The following is a 19874-nucleotide window of genomic DNA, read 5'->3' on the forward strand; positions in this document are numbered from 1 at the left end:
GTGGGGTCAGGTCGGGGTGGAGGCCTTTGTGAGGGGGAGCGCACGCCAGAGGTGGAGGAGAGGCCGTGGAGCGTCTGAGTGAGAGCTGAGCCTGAGCTCGGCGCCTCCTGGGCCCCGCTTCCCTGGCGGGGTCTGGTTCCAGACCGAGAGGCAGGCCCAGGTGGAGCAGGACGTTTCCTGCCGCCTGGAGTCCCTGCGCCCCCGCCCCATGGGGGGTGCGGGCTGGAGGGGAGGGCCTGGGGGGGACGGTGCAGCTGCGGGAGGCGGGCTGCTGGCATCAGCAGGAGCCCCTCCTCCCCTCCCCAACAATCATGGCAGAAAATATGCAAATGGTATAATTACTGGTATTTGTTTTGCTGATATAAGTGCTTGAAATGCAAATGTCAAGTTTGGGCCTTTCCTCTGTCCCACCCTCACCCGGACTGACGTCTGCGGGGGGGAGGGGGGCGGGGGGGGGGGAGGGGCGGCACGCGGCTTCATCCATGGAGGAGGGTTGGGGACCCTGCCCCCCACTGTCCACCTCTGCTGCCAGAGGGGCATCCAGACGCGGTGGGCTGCCGGGCCCCCACCCGACCGTGTGCACGGCGCTCCTCGGAAGGGAGGCCTCGGGCACCCCCACCTTGTGGCCTGGGGCCTGTCGGTCGGCCCCCAGCCCCAGGTCACCTGTCCGAGGGGTGAACCACAGCCGCGAGGCCCCCGGGGCAGCTGAGGGAGGTTTGTGGTCCGCTCTCCAACCTGAGAAGCCTGGCACAGGTCAGTTGCGGTAAACCGGAGACTCAGAGTCCCTGGGAGGCCTTTGGGGCCCCTGGTGAACCCCCAGCTTCTGTGTGTGTGCCTGCCCGGGGAGGGGCAGGGGGATTGTCACCTTCAACCCCTCCAACCTAGGGGGTCTCTGGGGCTTTGGGGGCCCTGAGGCCTGTGGGTTCAGACCAGCCTGGGTGGTGGCCAGCGAGGGCTGGTCACCGTCATCCCGGTAGTTTGGAGGGCGAGCTGAAGCTTGTCGAGGTCACCTGGGTCAGCGTGTGTCCATTGGACGCCCACTTCCCTCCCCCCCCCCACCGCAACCCTGGTCTCCCCCCCGGGCTGCGCCCCTCGAGCCCGCACCCTCAGTCACTGGCCTCACCTGAGCTCCTCCCGTGAGTCCAGCATCTCTGGGCTGTTCAGGCCAGTGGATTTCCAGTAGCTGCACAAGTGCCGTCTTAAAACTGGAATGGGCACAGCCCCAGAGAGGCCTCCCGCCGGCCCCTAGTGTGGTCAGAGGCGGGGGGGGGGGGGGGGGGGGGTGGGCCGCCGGGTCCCCTGTGGTGCGCGTGGTGGGACGCTGGCTGGGGCTGAGTTGCAGTGACGTGCGGTGTGTGTGGGCACACGCGGGCCTGGGAGGGTGTGCCTGCGCGTGCAGCCGTGGGACCTGTGGGTCTGCAGGCGATGCCAGTGGAGCGTTGTGAACGGCCTGCTTCTCCTCACATGCCTGTGAGCCGGGCCCGCTCCGCCCTGGCCAGCTGTGCCGGACGTCTGAGGGCGGCTGGAAGCCCTGCCCTAGCAGGGTGGGGGTCCCCGGCTTTCCAAGTCTGTAGTCAGGACTGGGTATACAGCAGGCACTCAGCACGCGTGCCTTCCTGCTTCTCTGGGGCCTAGTGGGCGAGGCAGCCCCTCTGCCTGCTCCGGGCAGCTGGAAGGCTGACCTGGGGTGGTCAGGGTCCCCAGGACCTGGGAGAGGAGAGCGGAGGCCGCGTGGGGTGGGCAGAGGCTGTGGGTGGGAGCGGCTCTGGCCTCCTGCCCCTGGTCCCCAGGCTTCAGCTCGGCCAGGAAGCCTCCTGGGAGCTTCTGAGCCCCCTCATTCTATTTTTATTCCAATTACCTTTTCCTAGGCAGGTTCAGCCTCATTAGCATATTCAAATGCATCCATTATTATTTCAATTAGCTGTTAAGTAATTAAGTCTAATTGATGAGCATTCCCCCCACTTCCCCACATATTTTTTGGTTATTTACATCCGCTCCTAACCAACAATTTTAGGTAATTACACGCCACTCACTCGTCTATTTGCACACACTCGAGCACGACAGGCGCCCTCCCCCCAGCCCCGGAGCCTGGGGGGCTTCCAGCGGGGGTGGGGGCTTCAGGCTGACAGCCTGGGGACCCCCTCGGCTCTTGCCCAGGCCCTCCTGAGGGTCACTGCCAGGCTTCCAGGGGCTAAAGGTGTCCCGGGGCCCCCCTTACTCCCAGAAACGAGTTGTCCCAAAGACAGCACCTCCTCTGGGCAGCCCCTTAGCCCCCCAACCAGGTGGAACATTCAGGCCTTCAGTCAGAAAGGCTGAGAGCGAGGGCCCGGCTCCTCACGGCGTCTCCACTGTGTGACCCCTCCCTGAAGGCGCCCCTTGCCTCAGTTTCCCTGCCTGCAAAGAGGGATCCAGAGACTGTGGAGTGAGGGCTCACGAGGCCCGGGAGGGCGCTCAGGGTCCAGGGAGCTGGTGGATGACCGCTCACAGCTGGTGGGCAAGTGCGAGGCTCAGGCTGTAAACTGACTTCCTGAGCATCAGCCAGAGCCTGGCGTGGGCCTAAGGCTTCTGTTTGGGGGCCCCTGCCCCGCATCTGGGCCACCGCACGGTGGAGCGGGCTGGAGCCCCAGCAGCGACCAGAGGCCCAGCCGGTCTGAACTCGGGAGTTCTGTCGTCTCTGTTTCTGGGTCGGCCCTGCCCTCTGCCCTCCTCCAGTACCAGAAGCCCCAGCCTTTCTCTCCCGTGATCCACGTGCAGGCACGCCCAGGGTGGAGGCTTCTGTGTGCCTGGCCGGCAGGGTCTTCCAAATGTCCCCACGTACTTCTTACCTCCGCTCTCTCTGTCTCCACACAGCAGGAGCTGCCAGAGACCCTGTGTCCTGCCTGGACCCCCATCTGTCTGTGTGTCCTGGAATGAGGAGGTGATGCCCACGACCCTCACAGGGAGGAATCCACCCACCTGGGCTCCACAGACAGTCCAGCTCACCGGCGGGCCCTGAGCTGAAGGTAAGGGCCACCTCGCCTCGTGGGCCATCTGGATGAGGCGGCCCTGCAACCCGGAGGCAGGGGTGCTGGGTCGTGGGCGGGCCTCCAGTCCTCCGTGAGACCTGCTCTCCGACAGAAGCAGATGGCCTTCAGGGTCTGACTCGCGTGCAGTGGTAACGCCCGCCCCGAGGGGAGATGGCCAAGGCTTCAGGGCCCCTCGGGCCCGAGGGGAGACGCTCGGGGCTTTAGGAGACCAGGGGATGGCGCTCCGGCCTGTCACGTCCTCCCCAACGGGGCACCAGTGCCCTGTGGGTCAAAGGAGGTCTTGTCTTCTCCCGCTTTGTGGGAACAGATACAGCGTTGGGTTGGAGCGTGCACTGCCGTGCCCGCCGTGAGGCTGGTGTGTGCAGACATGCCTCGTGTCTGCTTAAAGACAGGCTCTTTATCCTGACGGTGGATGCTGGACTGAGCACCCCAGTGAGTGAGGGGGTCGGAGCTGCCCGGCCGTGGCCAGGGGTTCAGTGACCGCTGTGCCATGTCTGCTGGGCGCCTCGTTCCAGCTGAAAAGCAGCCGGACAGGCTGTCTTCCGTCGGCTCAGAAGTCGCAGATGCGCCCTCTTTGGGTGGTGTCTTGGTTTCTCGGGCCACGGGCGCTTCCCGGGCCTCTGACTCCGCAGCTCTGACTCGGCTCCGGGGCCTGTGCCGTGGGGCATCTGGGCCGACGGAGCTGGGCCGTTGTGCCCCTGAACCGGCAGGGGTGCTGTCCGTAAGCCGCGGCGCACTGGCCGCTAACCGCGGACTTCAGGTTTGGGGTGTTTGTAGTGGGCCGTCGCCGCCGTTTTCTGCCGTGTAGAGGATTCGCTAAGCTGAGTTTATTTCAAGTGACCGTGACCTTACGCTCTGCTGACTGTCACTGGAGATGACACGAGGCGTTGGGGAGTTTGTGAGGCTTCCTCCTCCATCACGCACTCCCCAGGCTTCTCCGTGGCTTTAGACGGAGGCCTCTGGGGGCGGCTCTGGAGGGGCGCGGAGGATGGGGACGACCCCCTGCTGGGAACTGGGGCAGCGGGCCTCTGGGCAGGCCTGGCCTGGGTGGGCATCAGCACACAGGTGCAGCGGGCTGGGCCCGGATCGTGGGGTTCAGCCCCCTGGCCACTGCTCCTTCCGTCATTCTTCAGATGGCCATCAAGTGCCTGCTGTTGGCCAGAGCTGGTCATGGGGGTGGGTGGAGACCCTGGCCCCAGTCCGGCGGGAGGGCGGCGTGAGAACGCGCAGGTAGTGCTGGGCCAAGGCCTCGACGCTTTAGCTGACAGCGTTAAGGAGGTCGGGCGGGTGGACGGGGCTCTGACCGTCACAGCCACCAGCTCCGTGTGACGGCGGTCAGCACCCGCCCCTCAGTGGGCCTCATGTTCCCATCTGAAATGTGGTGGGCTCTCCAAGAACCTTCTGCATGGACTTGTTGAGAAGTCGGGAAGACAGGACCATCTGGGGAGGGGTCGGCTCTGACCACATAGTAGCCTAAGACCCCTTTGGGCGTCCAGACTGAGACTCACACAGCAGTGGCGCTGTCCACGCAGGTGGTGGAGTGTGGACGCTGAGGGCCCGGCTGGGTGGACTCAGGGTGCTGACCCCAGGCCACTGGCACTGCCACGGGGGGGTGCCCGTCCCCAGGGTTTGGCTGAGGCTCCGGCGTCGGCTCAGCCCTTTCTTGCCCCGAACCCCACTCTCGCCCTGAGCCCCATTCTCGCCCTGAGCCCCTTTCTCGCCCTGAGCCCCTTTCTCGCCCTGAGCCCCATTCTCGCCCCGAGCCCCTTTCTCTCCCCAAGCCTTTGCTCTCAGTGGTGCTCTCCCTAGGGTCCTTGAGTCCCTGGAGCTATCTTGGTGTCGATCAAAACCCACTCTGCTGAGTTGTGGATGTAAAACTCTGGCAAGGTCGCTCACCACCTCTGACGTCCCATTTTAAAACAAATTCATTGAAGTATATTTGATTTACGATGTATTAGTTTCTGCTGTACAGAAAAATGATTGAATTATGTGTGTGTGTGTTCTTTCCCATCGGGGTTCATCACCGGATATTGAATGAGCTCCCTGTGCTGTGTGGCAGGACCATGGTGCCCGTCCATCCTGTACGCGCTGGTTTGCATCTGCTGACCCTGAACCCCAGCCCTTCCCCGCCCGCACTCCTCCTTGGCTGCACGTCTGTCCTCCGATCTGAGTCTGTCTCTGTGTCACAGACGAATTCATCTGTGTCGCATTTTAGATGCCACATACATGGGATCATACAGCAATTGTCCTCTTTATGACGTAACTTCACTTACGACCTCCCGTTTTTTAAACCTGTTAAGTGGCGATAATATCGTCATCCTCCCGTATAAGGGGAGCCTTAGTGGGGACGTGTCAGCTGCCCCACGTCCAGCAGGCGCTCAGGAAACAGAGGTGGGGACCCCCTCCCTGCCCCCTGGGCCACCCCAAGCATGAAACAGGAGCGTCTCTGGTCCATCATGTTCCATGAACGCTAGCTCTTCCCTTCCCCGTGAGAGCCTGTGCCAGCGCATGGCAGGCTGTTCAGGTTCGGGCTCACCCGAGTTGGTCTGGGCCTGCCCCCGAGCCCTCACACTCGCCCCAGGCTGCGTGTCCACTGAGCCTGGCAGGAGGCAGGCCTGAATGGGTGTCTGTGGGGTGAATAGATGGGTGTTTCCCAGCTCCGCCCCACCTGAGAAGGCAGGTGGCAAAGCAGATGGCAGGGCCCCTGCGGGCCTGGCAGAGGAGCCTGCGCCCTGCCCTCGTCTTCTCCGGGAAGCTGGGGGTTGGGCGGTTGTTCCCAGATCCCTTCCAGAGAGAACATTTCGTCATTTAGTGACTTGAACTTTCTCAGTCTATTCTTGCCTCCTTCCTCCTCCGTTTCCTGGTCCAAAGGCCTCGTCCCTAGAAGTTGCTTTTATTGAAGCGGTGACTAAGAGTCCAGGAGGGACCTTCTGAGCGTTCTAATGACCCCAGGTGACCCGTGGGGCAGGGCCCGCTCTGCGGCGGCCCCATGTTCAGCACCAAGGACAGAGCCCCCGTGGGCCTCTCTGGGCTGCAGGGAGGTCTGGGAGCCGGCAGGGCTGGAGCCCGGTGCCCCCCTGTAAGACCCTGCCTCTCTCCAGGCCTTGGTTTTCTTGAGAAATGGGGGTGATGCTCTCCCCAGCAGAGCTGCGTGACATAGGGGTGACTTGCCATCCAGCAACTGTCAGGACGCCCGCCCCCTCCCCCAGCCCCCCAGGCAGTCCCCGCCCCCCCGCCACCACCCCCCACGCCCGCACCTCTCCAAGGAGCAGTTATTTATCTGCAGGAAGGTGACAGGCGGCAGTGGCTGGAGTTGGAGCTGCTGTCCAGAGATCAGCTGGCGGCTGCGGAGCCAACAGCCCGAGCTAATTAGCAAAAGGTCACGCCCGCTCCTGGAGGCCCCGCTTTTGAAGTCAGGGCCTCACACAGACAGGCTGGAAGGGACTGAGGCTTTGAGTTAGTGGCTTGGTTACCGGAATGGCTTCAAAACCCTGCCCACAGCTCATCACTTGACCACCTAGCCCACAGCGCTGAATTCACCTTTTAGAAATTCCCGGCGCCAGGGGTCCAGCCACCCACTCCCGGCCTGGGCTGGGCAAACCACGGAGACCAGTCTCCAGTGTGGGTCCAGGGCTGGCCTCAACCCCCGCATCCCCCCAGGCATCCAGCCCAGAGCCCAGGGGTGGACCATCCATAGACCTTCCGTAGCAGCCACCCATGTACCGCCCCTACCCCCGCCCCGCCTTCCCGCTGACTGCATTCTTACTGTTTTTCCTTTTAAGTAAATTTACTTTTTAAAAACTTAAATATATTTATTTAAAAGGGAAGTTTTATGGCACCGCTACAAATGGAAAACAAGCCTCCTTTTCCATAAATAGAATTGATAATCATAAAAATAAATTCACTGGAAACGAAACAATGTTATTAAATTCTAGTTGGATGCTGGGGCTCAGGGGAGGCTCAGAGCCCAAGGCCTTCTGTTGCTTTATTAAAAAGGGAAAACAGCACGCGTGCAGAGGTGTTCGAGACGTGCTTGCCCTGACCTGAGGCTCTCTCTTGATGTAATCAGAAGCACTGAAAGGAATTAAATTGAGAGCAACTTTCTAATGAAATTACTCAGCAGTATTTTATGCTGTGTCAGCGAGGGATTGAACCTGGCTGCACAAGACAGAAACCGGACACTTGTGTGGGTGAGCCCACGAAGGGGCTCATTTCCTCTCACGTGAAGCGTGCAGCGGTGCAGGTGGCGGAGTCTAAGGAATCTGTCGGCAGCTCGGGTTTCTTGTAGCTTCCCCTTGAGCCAGTCTCAGCATTTGTCTGCATGGCCTCCCAAAGGCTGCTGCGTCTCCAGTCATCATATCTGCACCTCAGGTGGGAAAAGCAGGAGCAGTGAAGGGAGAGGAGTATGCTGGCCGAGTCCGTTGCTTGTTAGCCGGGCAACAACTTGAGCCCGTTCTCTTTGCCCGCTGTGGTCCACGATTTCCTCCCGACTGGTTCTCACTAAATGGTTCATCCCTGCCGCAAGCTTACTTGGTGCCTACTGGTTTCCAGGCAGTAGCCCCTGCCTTTGAGGTGTTCGCAAGGCCATGTGTGGCACTCGCGAGCTGAGTCGTGGAGCATCCTTCCCCACTCCACCCACGCCTGCTCCTGCTGCTCACAGTGGGCTCAGCTCAAGGATGGTCCCCCCAGTACCATTTCCCCTCCCCCAAGCTGCCCTTGCCACCTGCCGGGGTGTCCAGGTCCAAGGGCCCAGTCAGCCTGTACAGTGCTGCCCCGGGTGGGGGAGCAGCCCTGCCTGTCCCCGCAGCCTCCCTGGGTCCCTGTTCCCCTCCTGCCTAACCCTAACCCTAAACCCCCTTTGGCTTTTGTGTCCCTCCAGCCGGGGGCCAGGCCGGGCCACCAGGGGCCACGACTCTGCTCCCTTACCTAACCCTTTCATTTCCTCCTGGAAAGCGCCCCTCACGGTTTCTGAGCTGAACCAGCAGGAGGAGGGTCGGGCTCAGGCGGAACTGGCCCCGGGGACCCTTCTCCTTCAGGCCAGGGCTCCGGGTGTCCAGCCCTGCCACACACTTGGTCCCTCGGCCTGAGCTCCTTCTCGCCCCCTCCCTCTTAGACCCAACCTCTGCCTCTGACCCCTCTCCTTGGTATCAGCGCTGAGGACCCACTCTAGGCCCAGATTTGAATATGGGTCCCGGTGTTGGGCAGACGTGCAGTCATGGGCAAGTTGTTTAAGCTCTCTGCTCTTCATCCATACGACGGGCTGTTGGAAGCTGCTGGGGGCTCTTTGAAGTGAATGGGAGGTCCCAAGGGGCTCCCCGCCTGTGCCTCCCCTTCCTCCCCCCCGCCCCCGGGGACGTCCACATTCTGTACACATGGGCACACACCGCTCTGTGCGGATATGGCCCCGATATGGGGCCTGTTCCCCGCCCGCCCTCCCCAGTGACTCAGCGCCTCCCTCCCCAACTCTGCCTGCTGAACTGGGACCCCAGCAGCCACCGTGGGCCCAGGGTTAGGGCTACAGGAGGGAAGGGTCCAGGGAGGGGAGGCTGCTGCCCAGGCTGGGGCGATGGCAGCTGTGGGGGGTGATGGGAGAGGAGGGGAGTCAAGAAAGAGTGGGGTTTGGAGCCGGGGAGCCTGGGCAGGGGAGCCAGTGGGGAAATGAGCAGAGTTGTTTCCTCGTTGTGGGGATTTGATAGGGAGGGACATGGCCCAGAGCTCAGGAGATGCGTCTCTACCAGACGGATGTGCGGGTGAGAGGACAGGAGGGACGGGGGATGCGTCCTCTCTGTGCCTGAGCTCAGCTCCCACAGCCCCCGAGAGACCACCCCTGGGAAAGGCATGTGGAGAGTGGCTGAAGGTCCTGCCCCTGGTGGACCATAGGAGGCTGAAGAGGGGACGTGGAAGGTGGCAGGGACGAGCTGGCAGAGGGTGTGTGTGGGGGGGTCTGGTCCTGCCTCTCCTTCGTCCCTCCCCACCCAGGCCCAGAGCATCTCATCCATCCCCTTCCTCCCAAGCATCTCCAGATCTGGTTGAGCACCCTCACTGGGAATCTGTCCCTGGGTGAGACGGCCCTCATCTGTATTAGTGAGCTGTTAAAGTTCTCGAAAATACAGCAATTCAAATGAGATAGAAGTTTTATTGTTCACAGAACAACCCAGAGGCCCATGGCCCAGGGCTGGTAGGGCAACTCTATAACCTGTGGCTTCTGTGTCTGGAACCAAAGTGGCTGCTCCAGTTCCCACCATCACATCTGCATCCCAACTGGGCAAGGCGCATGCATGCCCATTCCTTTTAAGGGAGTGATTCAGCAGTGGTGCACCTCAACTCCACTCACAGTCTACTGGCTAGACCTTAGGCCATGCGTAGCTGCAAGGGAGACTGGCAACCTCAGTCTTTACGTGGATCCAGTAGCAAAGGAAGAGAAAGATAGAAACTGGTGACCACAGAGAGCGTGGTCACACATTCCTCTTGGTCTTCCTGTGGACCTGTGGGGAGAGGTGGATGCAGGAGCACCCTCAGCCGACCTGGCTGGTGAACGGGGGGTGGGCTGGCGTGTGACGGATTCACTCCAGGGCCGCAGTGATCTGGGCAGGAAGCTTGCTGTTACTGGAAGTTACAGGGCAAGAGGAGGTCTTGCACATTTTAAATATGGTGGCAGAGGCTGGCACTCCCTAGTGAGAGGGTGACTCTATAATGTAGCATCTAGTCGAGAAACACTTCTGAGAGTAAAAAGACAATATGAATAATGACATGGAAACGGGAAACCTGGGTGTGTGGTCACCCTATGTAGAGACAGATCAACTTACCTGTTTCCTGTGTAGGGACAGTGAGGCCTCAGGCCCTGGGTTAGTGACACAGGATCTCAGCCACGTCGTCATTTCTGCCCCCACCCCAGCACATCAGCCTCCCTAAGCCTGGGTTTCAGTGCTGCCTAGGATGGGGTGTCCCGAGGCAGGGAGCTTGCAGCTCTGAGTTTAGGGCTTCCGGAGCTGTCCAGGGTCCTGACCAGCTGCACAGAGTTGGCGCGGGGTGCAGCTCCGACTACACTGAGTGGCCGTCGCTTGCTGCCCCTGGTCCCCCGTCGTCCCGTAAGCCACCAGGCAAGGTTCGTCTGGCCTCTCCTGCCCCCCTTCGTCTCGTGCTCCAGTCTCTCATTGGAGTGTGACACAGAAGTGCAGGTGTTAGGAGTATGTTTAGCTCCATAAACTTTCATGAACCAGACACAGTCGTGTCCCCAGGACCCAGATCAAGGGCATCACTGCTCCCTGAGGCTCGCCTCACGTCCCTTCCCAGTCACCACCCCGAGGGCAACCACTCGCCTTCTGCATTTGTGATTTCATGGGAATGGCTTGCTGCTCAGCCCCGTGTGTGTGACCGCATCACGCTGTTGGCTCCTCGGGGCCCGCCCGCCCTGTTGCTGTTCTCTCATCGCTGGGCACCGGGGGCGTCCAGTCGGGGCCTGTACGGGCAGCGCTGCTGTGAGCGTCCACGCCCCCTGTGCCCGCGGCGTCCAGTCGGGGCCTGCACGGGCAGCGCTGCTGTGAGCGTCCACGCCCCCTGTGCCCGCGGCGTCCAGTCGGGGCCTGCACGGGCAGCGCTGCTATGAGCGTCTGCGCCCCCCTGTGCCCGCGGGTGTGCGTTTCTTCTGGGGCTCATCCGCGTCTCCCTCTCCGTTTCCAGGGCCCCGCTCTCCGTCTTTCCGTGGCCACTGCAGCTCCCTCTGTTCCCAGCAGTAGTTCCTCCTCCATCCGCAGCCAGGGCAGTCCTGCCTCCTCCCTTCTGACCGTTCCTTGGCTCCCCAGTGCCCCTGGTCTGATCACAGCTCTCAGCAGGTCTGCCCCGATGGGTCCTCTCACCGTATGCCATCCCCTTCCCACCTCCGGGCCTCTGTACATCCTCACAGGCCATGCCCCTCTCTCCCTTCCACCCACCCAGGGCTCTGCAGGGGCAGACTGTCTCCTCAACCCCTGAGGCCACTGGCCGAGGCCTGGACCGTGGACTGAGCCTCCACTGTGGGCTCCCTGCAGCGCTCACAGTCCCGTCTTGCTCAGGCCGGTAGGAGTTCTGTCTTGCCTGCCTCGGTCTGCATCCCAGTTGGCCCAGCATCTGGCCCATGGTGGGGCGGGGGGCTCGCTCGCCATTTGTCTGTGAGGTGGGCGGGCAGGGTGGGAGCCATGGTCCCCACTGAGGGTCAGGAGCTGAGTCACCGGGGCCCCTGGGTGGGGAGCGCAGTTGGCCGGGTGGCTGCGCACACCGAGTGGAGCAGAGCTCGGAGCCCTGCCCTCAATCTGAAAACTGAAGACACCGCGGGGCCCAGAGAGCTCTTCTTAAATGGGGCAGGGCGGGGGGGTGTTGGTGAGCACTGAGACGGGGGTGGAGCAGACCCCGGGGTCAGGCGGCGCCTGCAACCTCGCCCCAGAGGCCTGCTCACCCCATGCCCTGCCCGGCTCCTCCTTCGCAGCACCCCCGCCCTGGCCCTGGCCCGGAGCTGTCCCAGGAGACGTCACCTGTCTCCTCCCCACTTCTCCTCACGAGGAAGCCCTCACTGGGCTGCGGCCTGGGACCACCACCCACCCTCTCCACTGGCAGCAGGAGGTGGGCACCAGCCAGGGTCCCAAGTCTCCAGCCTGGGCCCACTTTAATTCCTCCAGCTCCCCTCAAGGCCTGCCCAGCCTCGGGAGAGGGGCAGCTGGCCCAACCCCAGACCAGCCTCAGGTGTAGAGAGTGCCCTGAGGTCACAGGCGGGGGCGGGCTGGGCAGCCACGCTCAGGGACTCCGCCGGGGGCAGCTGGGGACCAGACCGCCCTCTGCCTGGCCTCGTGGGCCAGCAGTGTGCCGGGCGTGGATCCAGAGACCCCTGCAGCCCCTCCTGCTCCGGCATCGTGGGCCCTGAGACCGCCTCTCCCTTCCTGAGCTGGGTCCCCTCCCCCGCGAGCCCGCTCCCCTTCTCAGTACTTGGACCTCCCTCTCACAGAGCCGGCTGTCAGGGTTTCTGTGTGTTTTGTGAACTGGGGCATCCTTTCCTTATTATCTGAAGGACGGATGACTGGATGCTGGCGCTTGGCTTGGACTCAGACCCCACGCGCCCGGACGGTCCGGTGGGCAGCCCACGCCGTCCGCCGGGTCCGGCTCCCAGCCCGGCCGCCTGCTCTTGTGCGCCTCCGTCTCTTCTCAGAACAAGGCCCGTCATCGCGCTGCTGCGTTCAGGGCTTGTGATGCCAGACGCCGGGAGCCGTGAGGAGCGCGACTGAAACTGGTTTTCCCAGCCCTGGGGGGCAGCTGCTGGCTTCCTGACAAGGAGGCAGTGACGCAGAGATTCCGCGGCTTGCCCAGGGCCCTTGTCTGGCCAGCGGCAGCTCGTCTGCAGAGCCCGAGCACTCAGCCCTTCTGCTCAGCCCATTTGGCCAGGAGGTGCAGGCGGAAGGGAGCCAGCTCCACGTCTGACCCCTCTCTCGACTTCGGCCTGGACTCCTGGCCCCGAGGCCGTGACATGGCCAGACGTTCTGGGTGGGGGCCCAGGGAGCCCCCGGGAGGGCCAGGACGGCCAGGCCCTTTTCCCGGTTCTGCCGTGACCTTGCTGTGCGACCCGGGGAAAATTCCTTGCCCTCTCTGAGCCTCAGTGGAGGCCAGAGCCAGGAGGCTCTCGGAATGAACCCTCAGGCTGGCTGGGAGGGCACCTTGCTGGATGGTTCACCCGTGCGCCCTGCCTCCCTGCAGGCTGCCTAGTAGGGGCTTCGCTCTGTCGACCAGGCGAGGGGAGAGGCTGGGGTGTCCGTGCCATCGGCCCTGAAGTGAGGATGGGCCTCTCCCGGGAGCCACCGCTGGGAGCGCTATGCACCTACCCGGGTGGTCAAGTGCAACCCGCACATGTTTACGCAGCGCCTGGTGAGGCCGGGCCTGGCCGGAGAGACCCCGGGCGGACGCGGGCGTCCGGGGGGGCGCCTGCCCCTGCGTCCTTGGGCAGCAGCGTGGCTCCGTCTGCTGGGGGTCGTGAAGCCCGTGACGCCTGCAGCCCCGGATGAGTGGTGGGGAGGCTCGGGCTCCAGCCGGCCCTGCGGCCTCGCCTCCCCAGGGTCCTGAGCCCCTGCGCCGGAGAGGGGGAGCCCTTGCATCAGGCGCCGGCGGCTGAGCTCCAGGGATCAAGCTCAGGGCTGGTACGTCACCCCTGACTCAGTGGCCGTGAAGCCAACCGCCTTCTGTCCTGACTTGAGACTGGCCTGGTCCTTGGGGCCTGGAAACAACACATGGGCCAGACAGCGCCCCGTGAGCCCAGGGGACCCTCGCATGCCCTCCCGAGTCGGGAGCGCCCCGTGAGCCCAGGGAACCCTCGCATGCCCTCCCGAGTCGGGAGCGCCCCGTGAGCCCAGGGGACCCTCGCATGCCCTCCCGAGTCGGGAGCGCCCCGTGAGCCCAGGGGACCCTCGCATGCCCTCCCGAGTCGGGAGCGCCCCGTGAGCCCAGGGGACCCTCGCATGCCCTCCCGAGTCGGGAGCGCCCCGTGAGCCCAGGGGACCCTCGCATGCCCTCCCGAGTCGGGACCAGAGTCCGGCGCTGGGCCAGGGGCGGTGGTCTGCGTGGTTGAAGCTCACGAGTGGCTCCGCGGGGTTTCCCGGCCTGGAGACTGCTGCCCCAGCCCGCCCGCTCCAGCCTGAGTGCCCGCACTGGCCCCACCAGTCCGTGCACTCCTCAGGTGACGGGGGCTCAGTCTCGCGCAGCAGTCCATTCCTTTTCAAAACACTTTAAAATCTGTTGTAAAATATTTAAGCTGTCTCAAATATTTAAGAAATCTCTAATAAATATTTCACTAATTATGAAATATTTAACGCCGCCCGAGGTATGAAGAATGATATCGTGAGTGATTGCAAGGGCTCCTCTCCAGCGTGAAAGTAACCCAATTCCCTCCCGTGTCCGGGGGCGCCCTGGAGGGGGCACAGGGCATTCCGGTGCCCCGCCACCCCCACCCCCGAGGCTGCAGCCCCCGTGCAGCCCTCTCGGCCCTGCCCCCGTCCGTCTCCCTTCCTGAGACTCTAGGGGCGTAGAATACGCAGAACGTGAAGTCACCGTCTCAGTGTGCGGGTCGGGCCCTGAGCGTGTTCATGCCGCGTGCCGTCACCCCCAGGACCCAGCCTGCCCGCCTCCATCTGCAGCCAAGTCCTCCGCGTTCTGTGCTGATGATCCTCCTGCAGGCTTTCGCTTGCTCTGTATGAGCCCCTTGTGACACACTGGGGGGTTGTGGAGCCCCAATTTGCGCCCCCCGTTGTGGCAGCTGCCCCCCACCTCTGGGGCCTGTGTGAATGCGGCTCGGCGTGGGCGCACACAGCACCAAGTGATAGAAAGGGGTCCGAGGGCAGCTCAGGGCTGCAACCCTGTTGCCTGCGTTGTTCACAGACTCTGACCTGAGGACCGCGGCCGGGTCCTGCGCCTGTGAGGTCCTGAATGAGTGAGCGAGCAACTGCGGAAGAGGTCCATCCCCGCAGCGGAGCGGGGAGTCTCCAGGGCTGCCCGCCAGGGTGTCCCCTCCACCTCAGTGGCCAAGGCGTGCAGCCTTGGTCTTCCTCCCTGCAGTAGTGGAGGTGATGGGGACAAGGCCTTTTATTCTGGTGAGGGGATCTCCGCTCAAGGCCAGGTAACTGGACTGTCTTCCCTATGCCTTTTTGGGACCTTCCAGCAGTGACCACAGGCCTCTCGGGGCAGCCGTGAGCTGCCCAGGCTCCATAGCCCGACGGCGGTTCCCGTTCACCTGCTCGCTGAGCTTGCTGACCCCAGCCCCCTCCCTGGCTCCTCTTGGCTGGAGGCTCCGGCCATGTCAGTGCGTCCTAACTCTCAGCTCCCCCGACTTGAGAGGGCCATGGGTGGACCTTCTCTGCACCCTGTCCGTGGGGTGGGGGGGTCTGTGCTCAGTCCTCCCCACGCTTGGCCGTCGGCAGGAAGCAGCACCCCTCTGCCCGGTCCTTCTCTGGACCATGAGCTGGAGAGGCAGAGCCCGACCCAGGTGCCAGGCACCCTGGCCTCTGTTGTGTCCACCCCCAGCCCCATGTCGGGGGGAACAGGCTCACCTCGGGGCACCAAGCGTGGGTGGGAACGGGAGACCCCTGCACCTGCCCGAGCATCTCAGGGATCAACAGTGTCTCCCAGACCAGTCCCATCTTGGCCTTCAGCCATAGGGATGCTTGCTGTGTTAGGGGGCTGGCAGAGTTGGCCAGGGGCAGAGGGGCAGCTCTGTCTGCCGCGGACCCTCACACCAGACGCTACCCGCCTCGATCCCGAGCTTCTCCGCATGTGGTGCCGGGAGCCGCTGTGGTCGGCTGGCGGCTCTTCCCTGGACTGGACGCGTCCCTGCCGGGCTGGCTGGAGGCCGTGCCCGGGACGGATGCAGCTTCCTTCCACCCATGCTGTCGTCAGAGCAGAATTGGGCCCTCTGCCTCAGGGGTGCCGAGAGAGACCCCCTGGGGGGCCGGGGGTGGTCAGCTCCCAGCCAGGGGAGGTCTGGGAACACCATCTGCTGTGATGGCCGCAGCCTCGCCTCCCCTGGGAAGCACGATTTCCCCGCAGTCACGGAGTGGCTGAGAGGGCTTGTGCCGTCCGCTTGCTGGTGTCTCTGGGCTCTGCTAGGGTGTGACCCCGACCTCACCGCGGGGCTGGGTCTCCCTCCCAGGCCCCTGGGCAGCCCTCCCCGCTCCGCCCTGGGCCCCTGGAGGCCGGGGCAGGACTCCCCTGAGCGAGGCGCCTGTCCTGAGCTTTCCCAGCCGAGGTCTCCCTGCTGCTCACCCGCCCTGAGCCGACCCGACTCCTGTAAACCCGGAATGCACAGAAGATGGTAGGGGTGATGCCTCCCGTGATGAGATGGCTGTGCACCTTGCAGACTGGCCTGTGGGACTTGTCTGCATGGCTCTCCAGGGCGGACCTGAGCTCACAGAACCAGGAGGCCGGGAGCGAGAAGGGCCCCAGACCGCAAAGTGTGAAGATGGCCCAGGAAAGAATCCCCACAGGGATCTTGCCCATGAATAGTAGATCAATAATCCTAAGTCACAGGCAAACTCAATTCCACAGAATATTAGGCAGAGACTCTGCCATGATTATGTAGGATTTATCGAAAGAATTCAAAGATGGCTTAATAGTGGAGAGGGCCATTAATGTGATACATGGTGCGGGCAGATAAGTCACGATGCCACGGCAATAAATGACAAAAGCCTGTGGTAAAACCCAGCGCCAGTGTTTTAAAGTAACGGCTAAAAAGAGAGCCAGAGAGAGACTTTCTCATCACTGAAGCGTCGGCGTCTCAGTTCAGCAGCCAGCGTCACTCTAGGTGATTGAGAGTCTTGATTCCAACTCAGAAACTTATTAAAAAGTACCCAGCAGTGTGCCCTTTATCATTGTCCAGATATTCTGGACGTAGCAATAAGACACGAAACAGAATTAAATGGGATATGAGAAAGAACTGAAATTATTTGCAGACAATGTGATTTGAGAGCTTAGAAACCCAAGAGAACCAAGTGAAAAAATAATGTGAGAACTCGGTGGAGGTGCTGGGCTGAGCAGGACGTGGACGCACGCGGATCAATAGTTTTCTCCCGTGCGAGCACCACTGGTTGGTAACAGGATGAAGTCAACAGTCCCCAGTCACAGTGGCAACAAAGCAAGCCTGCACGAATTCCCAGGAACACATTTACAAGAAGAAAGGAGGATGGTTGTGAGGAACTCTGTACAGTGTTTCTGAGAGAGGCCGGGGGAAACCGCAGTAGCGACCTGGAGGCTCTGCCAGAGTTGACGCGTGGGTTCCGTGCAGCCCCGCCCGCACCTTGGTGGTGGTTCAGAAGGGCGGGATGACATGGTTCTACAAGGTTCGCCTCGAAGAATGTGCACAGGATTCTGCCCCTGCGTGTGGAAGCTCCTGACGGACAGTGATTTATTTTTCGCCGCAGCCTGGCTGACACGAGCCGTGTTGTGTGGCCTCTGCCATAGAGCAGTGCCTCGCTTACACATGTGTGTGCACTTGTATCTTGCTTTCCGTTGTGGTCTGTCCCAGGGTGTGGACTCGCCTGTGCTGCACAGGAGCACCTTGCGTTTGTCCGTCCTGTGTATCAGGTCCCCGGCCTGGGGCTGCCCGTTAGGAACAGGCCACACAGCAGGGGCTGAGCATACGAGCGCGTGAAGCTTCCTCTGCTGCTCGCGTTGCCACCGGAACCATCGCCACCACCCCCGCCCCGTCCGTGGAAGACTGTCCCCCACGAAACCGGTCACCGTACCACAAAGGTCGTGGACCACGGCGCCCTGGGTGTAGCTCGCATCCGCTCACCCCAGGCTCCTCCTGTGCCTCCCGCCCCGCCCGCCTCGGCACCACAAGCCCCCGTGCATGCTGCGTGTCTGTTCCTGAGTGTGTTCGCTTGTGTCGTGTCTCGAGTCCACAGGTGAGAGCTGTCGCGCGGCGTCTGTCCTTCCGGCAGGGCAGCCTCTAGGTCCACCCGTGCTGCTGCAGGGGACGTGTCTCCTGCTTCCCGTTGTGGCCGTGCGCCCCGTCTCTGTCCACGCCTCTTCGACGGCCGTCCAGCTGGCTCCGCGTCTCGCCGGTTGTAACAGTGCTGCAGGGAACCGAGGTGCAGGCCTGAGTCAGTGTGTTCTGCGTGCACGCCCAGGAGCGGGGCTGCCTGCGGGTTCTGGGCTTAGTCTTTTGAAGAGCCTCCAGACTGCTCTCCATGGCGACTGCTCCCTGTCCGCACTCTCACCCACTGCGGAGGCGGGGCCCCTTCCCCCCCGCCTGTCAATCGTGGACTTTAACGATGGCCGTTCTGACCAGCGGAGAAAGTGATTTAAACGGGGGAGGGGTGGGGTGGGGTGTGTGTGTGATCGGGAACAGAAGAGTCCCCAGAGGCCACCACAGAGGGTGAGCCCGGAACAGCTCACTTCCCAAGAGGGGCCCCACGAGGACGCGTCCCAGGGGGCCGAGCAGCGTGTCCTCTGGTGGCGGGGGCTGCCACGGGCTCAGAGCATGTCCCGCTCTGCGCCGTGCAGAGGGACCCGGCCCGGCTGGCCACGGGCTTTCTGCCTGGGATCTGACGGGTGGGGTCACGGTGGGGAAGCCCCAGCAGCTTTGGGGATTACCCAGGGGAGGCCCCAGCCCCAGCCTGACACTTGGCCGGGGAGGGAGCATCTTGGAGATGTGTGAGAAATGCGAGTTGGCCACCGCCTTGTAGGTCACAGGAAGGGTGCGGAGGTTGAGGCAGGGGTCAGGCTTCAGTGGCCCCCCCCAGGCTGGGGGCAGAGTCCTGACGACCCCACTGTGCCTGCAGTGGGGTGGGCTGGGTGAGGTCTGACCCTCCTCTGTGCCCGAGGCGTCCGTTCCTGCTGGAGGCAAGTTGCAGGGATGGATGCAGATGTAGGGATGCTCAGACGGGCGGGCGTCTGGTCTCAGGAGGGTCTGCGGTCCCTACGGGCAGAGCAGCCCAAGCGAGAGCCGTGCCGTGTGTCTCTGGTGATGCATGCACGTGAACACGAGTGTGTCTGGGGTGACACACGAGCACGTGCCTTGGCCCAGGCCTGGCTGTGGGCGGCGCCCCCCCCCCCGCCCCCCGGAAGCCGCAGCCGCGGGTGGGATGAGACCAGGCAGCTTCCAGGTTTGGTTTCTAAGCTCAGACCCAGCGGGGCTGGTGGACCCTCAGAGTGCGGGGCTGACACGTCTGGGGGGTTTCTTGGCGTGTACAGGGCAGCTGATGGCGGGGAGCCTCCTGGAAGGACACGGCCTCTTGGGGACTCGATGGCGCAGGTTGCAGGCGCAGGGACACGTGTCCTCAGATGCCTGGCCGCCTGTTCCCCGGGAGCAGCCCGGGTCACCGGGTGGCGTGAACAGCTCTCGATTCCCTCATGGACACCCCCCGCTGCCGAGAGCACCGTGGGGGCCTGGCCCTGGCCCGTGTCAGCGCGTGGTGGCCACCGAGGCCGGCCTGAGCTCTGCACATGTGCCCTGACTGCGGCGCTGCACGGACTTTTTAGACCGACTCTGCCCAGTGTTTATTCCCCACACTAATTTAGCATTTGAGGGCTAATTGTTCATTTATAACCTCCGCTCCAAAACTGTGCCCCAAATCTTTCATACCATTAATTGTGGCCAGCAAGTATGGTCCAATGAACGACCGCAGCCCGGCAAGGTGAGGCAGGGCCCGCGTGTGCAGAACGCGACCGCGTGAACGGGGAGCGCAGGAGGCCCTGGCCCCTCCCCAACGGCCTGAGTGCCATCCCTGCCTCCTGCCAGGCTGGGCTCAGAGCTCAGGGCATCGGAAGGGCCCCTGGTTCAGGGTCCACCAGCAGGAGCAGAAGAGACGATCTCAGCGTCCAGGCTTGGACTGACCAGCCCTCAGAACGAGAGATTCGGGTCCGACCAAAGACAGCTTCCTGGTGCCAAGGCCCTGGGGCTGTGAGGGGAACAGGGCCCGGCAGACACCCCCACCCTCCCCTGGTGTCGGGGACGTGCGTCCACAGCACAGGCCACGCCCGTGTTCCTGGAGAGGGTCTCGCGTCAGCCCCCTCCCCGGAGGCCAGCCAGCCACCCTCACCTATGTCCTGCCAGCGCCGAGCAGGAAACCATTGCAAAGTGATTTCTCCCTCCAACGATGCCGCACATCATGTTTTTTAATTTAAAAAGATGCCCGGTGGAAGCGTAACAGACCATGAGATGTTTGGGTCCCTAATTAACTCCAGAGCAGCTTGAGTGAGGGCCTGCGGGGTGCTGGAGTGGGCGAGGGGGAGTGGGCAGGACTCCAGCCCCCCGCCTCCTGCTGCTCAGGCACCTCCCCCCACCCTGTCCCCCAGGGACTCTTAACACAGCAGCGGGTGCGAGCTAAGCTCCTGCCCTCA

General features: G+C 62.8%; 1 protein-coding gene across 4 annotated transcripts in view; it reads left to right on the forward strand.

Annotated features, from left to right (window-relative positions):
• The window catches only part of ELFN1 (extracellular leucine rich repeat and fibronectin type III domain containing 1), a 62792-nt gene that overhangs the window by 33835 nt on the left and 9083 nt on the right, over positions 1-19874 (forward strand). For 2 of the 4 annotated variants that reach the window (XM_025274861.3, XM_044935697.2), the window contains exon 2: positions 2851-3002. The gene's annotated coding sequence lies outside the window, so the exon portion shown is untranslated. The remainder of the gene's footprint in view (positions 1-2850; positions 3003-19874) is intronic. The other 2 variants (XM_044935699.2, XM_044935698.2) reach the window with 1 other exon arrangement.

The sequence above is a fragment of the Bubalus bubalis genome, chromosome 24 (assembly GCF_019923935.1).
Source record: "Bubalus bubalis isolate 160015118507 breed Murrah chromosome 24, NDDB_SH_1, whole genome shotgun sequence".
Lineage (NCBI taxonomy): Eukaryota > Metazoa > Chordata > Mammalia > Artiodactyla > Bovidae > Bubalus > Bubalus bubalis.